We start from the raw sequence: 5,972 nt of genomic DNA on the forward strand, positions 1-5,972 counted from the left end.
TGGCTATTAGTCCTCTCTGTATGGTAGTCACAGTGGCCATAGTTCACTGTAGACCAGCAAAGAATCGGACTACTTTTAATAAGTTCCCAATCTTGGGCTTTGTCTCCACCCAGTAGAGGGAAATGTGGTGGCAGTTTATTTTAGATTATCTAGCACCTAAGGTAAGACTCATTTCATCTGACCAATTTACCAAGCCTCCATACTCTCCCACTTCCTGCCAAGCAGATCATCAGGAACTGAAAAATAAAAAATAAAACAAATTTTGTGTGAATAAAGAGTGCAGCATTTGGGGAAGTAAACCAAATGGATATCTTCTAAGCCATTTAGAAATGCATCTAGAACTAAAACCAATTTTTTCCACAAGCTAGAGCTATAAATACCAAACCAGACGTTGATTGGTGCTAAAGACAGATAATAAGAAATTGTGTTCCCCCCCACCACCCCCACTGCACTCTTAGCCTTACCCTCCTGGCTTCCTGGCACATATGTGTATACCTGAGCAAACCCAACTGTGCCCATATTGAAGGGGAAAAAGAAATTCCACCAAATATTAGTTCCACTTTTGTTTATAAGATCATATTTTGTGTTATGTTATCTCCTAGTGGCTCCTTAATATGATACATCAACAGTTTATGACATCCCCCTTTTAAAATTATTTGTGTCCACTCCCTGGAGCAAGGTGGTTGTGGGAACCACAATTTCTAAAAATGGCCTGTACTCAGAACCGAGATGAAAGCAAGGTACTCGGGCTTCTGTTACCATTTGACATCTTGAGGTTTATAGAAACCTCTCCACCTCTTTTCTAATTATAAGTTCTAGGAGAGAATATTACCTAATAATTATAGAGGGAATATTATCTGAGTTTCAGTACAGAATGTAATTAAGTTACTTTCATTTTATTTGAAAGGCAGATATTTGACATTTTGCAAGGATTAATATATTTTAGGTTTTTTGTGATCTCTAAGCATGGGGTCGAACCTCATTGCTGGCTATTCAGGATGGAATGATAGATGCAGACTTAAATGTCTTTTTAAGAGCAAATTGCTCACATGGATCCAGGAAACAATTGTTATTATTGTACCCAACACAGAACATGCTCAGGGTTAATTTTTCTTTTCCTACGGTTTATAAAACACACTATGGAAGGTTCCTTACAAAAAAAAAAAAAAAAAGTCTGAAGAAACATGTGGTCTAGAAGAGTACCAATAATTATGCCAAATTGGATTATCTTTAATCCAAATCAAATGGTTAATATAAACAGTATGTACGTGAGACAAGAATGTTTCTCTTTTGGTCACTTGCTCATTGATTTGAGAAGGGGTTATACTGTGATTAAAAATGTTTTTGAAATACTTTTATTGTAGATCATCGAAACTCATTAAATGTGTAACTTTTAAGTCTCTTTAGTCATTTTCCATTTTAAAAATTGTTATATAGATAAGCATGTTTTTCTTAAATGTTCTGTAATAGAAAGGTATAGAAAGACTTTTAAACTAAAAAAAAAAATTTTTTTAATCTGGGATCTACTACTAAAATATGTTGAATAAGGTTGGTGTCTTTGTTTCAAAACTTTTAAAACAGCTTGTTTAGGCATAATACCAACTTTAAAAGTAATATATTTATTGTCATGTAGGAAATATTGTTCTAAATTTATCTCAAATGGAATAGATTTGCTCTAAACAAATAAGGTGATTCGATCATATCTGTCATTAATTGTTTTTATTACATAATTAAAAGTGATGAACTGAAATACAGTAAGTGTTGATAGAAATTACATGAGTATATTTAATGTAACTTCAGAGAGGTAAGTGATGACTTTGGGTCTACATCAAAGGCAAAATAAATAAATCCAGCACAACTGTTACTTGCCTATTTTTTTTAAATCAATTTTAAAAATATTTATTGGGTTGGTGCCAAGACTCATAGGAACGAAGCAGTCCTCCAGCTGTGCAGAATCCAACTGAATAAATTACAGCCCTCGCTTTTCCTTTCCGGAGGGTTGGAAAGATTAGAGAGGCCACGCCAGATATTCAAATTGATAAGAGGTCTTTAAAGGTCTCCTTTCATCTAGTCACTTCCCTCAGAGTTACAAGCTTCAGAGGTTTAGAGAACACACACACACACACACACACACACACACACACACACACAAAAGTTTCTTCTTCACCAAGACCAGGTTCAGTGGAATAGCTGCGGTCCTTGTAGCCCTATGTTCTGTTGCCCAAACCATCCCAAAGCAGGTGTCTTAGGGTGGCCTGGAACCTTTGAGGTCAACTACAATGCAGGAGTTCTGGTGAACTGGCCCCTATATTACTTATCATTTTGAATATAATTTTTCTCCCTGCCAGATCCATCTCCTGGAGCTCCATCAATTTAGGACGTTTTAATTGTCCTCAGTTCGCTTCAAAATGTGATTGTGTTGAGACTTGTCGAACTTTGGGCATTGCCACATTCTTCTACCTCAATTTTGGTAAACTCGGAGTTGCCAGCATTTGTCAGAATCACCTTTGCAGAGACTGTGAAGGTGGCGTGATACAGCACCCTGTGAATGGTTAAGTAGAAGGGAGCTGGAAAGGGAAGGAAAGAAAGAAAATGCTGTGCAGATGATCTGTAGTGCATCAGCTCTCAACTTTATTCTTTAAATATTTCCCCAGTGCAGTCTGAGTAAGACTTAAACAACATAAAAACCTTCAGTACCAACTCAATTAGCTTAATTGTTTTCTACCCAAAGACAAAATAGAAATAAGGTCATAACAGCTTCATCTTCCCTAACATCAGAAAGATTATCTGCAAAAACCTCATTTTGGTCTCCGATGAATTTAAAGGGTTTAATCTTTTTTAACATATTCATGTGTAGCTCAGAATCACAAGGCTTCTATGGAAAAATAGGGCTCTTTATATAATCAATGGAATGAAGTGCTACTTTATTACCCACTTAGCTCTCTAATTCCGCTTCATGCCATTCTAACTTTTTTTAAAAAAATGTTTTTATTCATTTCAGAGAGAGAAAGGGAGAGGGAGAAAAAGAGAATCATCAATGATGAGAGTCATTGATCGGCTGCCTCCTGCATGCCCCGCACTGGGGATTGAGCCCGCAACCCGGGCCTGTGCCCTGACTGGGCATTGAACCATGACCTTCTGGCTCATAGGTCAAGGCTCAACCACTGAGCCACACTTGCCAGACCTAACACTTATTTAACCCTTAGTGCTACAGAACCTAAGTACAGACCACCCAACACATAAAGTCTCTACGTTCCCTGGGACTGTCATACCTCTGACTGACTACTCCCTTTCTTTATTGTCCATATCACTTGGCACAGATAAATAGATTTCTTAATGAATCAGAAGGATGGTCAGAATAAAAGTAGTCATCCTGAGGTTCCTTCTTTTCATGTCTAAAGTCAAAAACAAAGCATTAGTAAATTGATGTTAAGCTCTATCATTTTGATGACAAGTGTCTGATTCATCTTTTTCTTTTTCCATCCCCTAAAACCCAGCATCCATAGCAGCAGGCACTGAATGTTTATTAAATAAATTTCTCTACTGTCACTTAGATAAATTAACTCTTTCAGTTGAATGTGGCCCACAAATGCCAGTTTACAACTAATAGATGTCAAGGGTATTGGGAGAAATAAATCAAACTCATAAGGGCCAAGTGTGTAAAAACAAATTTTGCTCCTTTCGTAATGTCTCCATCCCCTCTTCAAAAAATTGAATGGTTTCTGTTCCATCCCTGTCCCCCGATCACTCAGTTCCTCTCTCCAGAGGCAATCACTTTTACCAGTTTTTTGCATATCCTATGCAAGATATCTTGGATATCCTTCCAGGATATCCTATGTCAACAAAGAATAAACATGTTCACTTTTTTTCACAAATGGTAACATACTATTCTGCTGCTTTCTTCCTCTGTTGTTCTTTGTAGGTAGAGTTTTTTAATTTTAATATGTTTTTTTTGTAAAATTTTACACATATAACAAAAGTAGAGAGATTGTATATTAGATCTTGTGTGCTATCATCCAATTTCAACAATCTCAAGGTGTTGCAGCTTTGTTTCGTCTATCCTTTATTGTGTGTGCAGACTTTAAAGACATCTTGTTGCCTGGCCAGTGTGGCTCAGTGGTTGAGCGTTGACCCACAAACCAGGAGATCACAGTTCAGTTCCCGGTCAGGGCACATGCCCGGGTTGTGGGCTCCATCCCCAACAGGAGGAGTGCAGGAGGCAGCCGGTCAATGACTCTCTCTCATCATTGATGTTTCCCTCTCTCTCCCTCTCCCTTCCTCTCTCTGAAATCAACAAAAACGTATTTTTAAATAAATAAATAAATAAATAAATAAATAAATAAATAAAGACATCGTGTCATTTCACCCTCTACTTGCTAAATACACTCTTCTCTCTAAGTCATATGGACATTTTTTATATAAGCACAATGCCATTATCGCACCTAATGAATAATAATTTCTTGGTATCACCTAGTACCAATCTATAATCAGATTCCTCTAATTGTCTAAAACATGCCAAATGCCAGGTTTGTTTCCCATGTTTCTTAAGTCTCTTTTCATCCAGACATCTAGAGTAGACAGTAGCCCATCCTTATTTTTTTCCATGGCACTGACCTGAAGAAAATTGCTCAACCGTCTTGTAGAACTGTTCACACTCTGGATCTACCTGTTACTCCCTTGTGGCATTGTTTAACTTGGTCCTTTATTTCCTTATTTCTTGTAAACTGGAAGTTAGTCTATCAACTTAATTAGGCTCAACTTTTGGGCTCACGTTTAACTTTTGGGCAAGCATACTTCGAGCTAGTGCTGCGTGTCTCATACGGCCTCACATCAGGGGGCACATAATGTCAGGTTGTCCACATTTCAGGGAAGCTGAGGTTGACCAGGGAGTTCAGGAGGTGACAGGTGATCTGAATATTGTCACGTTCCCATCAGCCTTTTACCAAGTGGTTTCACTCAGTGGTGACGGCCGCCTGAATCAATGATCCATTAAGGGCTGCAAAATGGGGCAGTCTAGTTCTAGCATTAGTGTGGGAGAGAATATACTTGGTGGCATGTACCTCCTTTCTCCGCAAAAGTTCACGTAATCTTAGAATTCGCTGACACTTACAACCTATTGCCTGATACTATAGCGAATGCACATGTCTTATTTCCCCAACTGGAGCTTAAGCTCCTTAATATCTGAAACGCGTCTTACACTCCGCAGTGGCTGCTCTGATGCAACCCGTGAGGCACTCCTTCCCCAGCTGCTGGGGATGCTGTGGCTGTGGCTCTTCTCTGAGTCGTTCACCACCCTACGGCAAAGTGTGTGTGCCGAGGGGCGGATACAGCCAGTATCCAATGGCTAGATGGTTGATATGTGTATGTGCGGGGAGGGGGGCAATGAAGGCCAACGGGGACAACTCTGAAGAGCTGCCCCACAGCAGAGCTTCCCTTGGGATCACCAAGATCTTTCTGTAGCTGCATCAGTCCAGCCTCTTTCTGTTTATCCTGCTCCGCTCACTCCCTCACAGATGTGGTTCTTGAGAGCATTCCCCAGTCCTCCTCCTCCATGCAAGTCTCAGAGTCTGTTTTCCAGAGGTTGTAACTATGTTCCATGCTACCTTCCCAAGTACTCCCCCTGTGCAAGGTGGGCTCAAATGAATAGAAGTCCACAGGGGCTGCAGCAAGGTGGGAGAGAAGCCCATGCTGGGAGAAGCCCTGGTTTTTGTCTCCACAAACACTGAAACTGACAGTGTTCCTCCCAGGGTCCAAGTCTCCACTAGCAGAGCCAAAAGCAGAGGAAATGTTCCCCATCCGTGAGGCACTGGGAGTGTTTTGTTCCTGCTCATCTCTTTTCATGTGTGTGTCTAATTCCTGGCAGCAGCAAGAGTGGAGGGACTGGGTCCTACATACATTGACTAAGACCAACAGAATATTTAAAAGTTGGCTGGTCTCCTTGTGCCTCTAAAGCCAGAGAAAAACCTTGGTTT

Source organism: Miniopterus natalensis, chromosome 1 (genome assembly GCF_054644295.1).
Source record: "Miniopterus natalensis isolate mMinNat1 chromosome 1, mMinNat1.hap1, whole genome shotgun sequence".
Taxonomy (NCBI): domain Eukaryota; kingdom Metazoa; phylum Chordata; class Mammalia; order Chiroptera; family Miniopteridae; genus Miniopterus; species Miniopterus natalensis.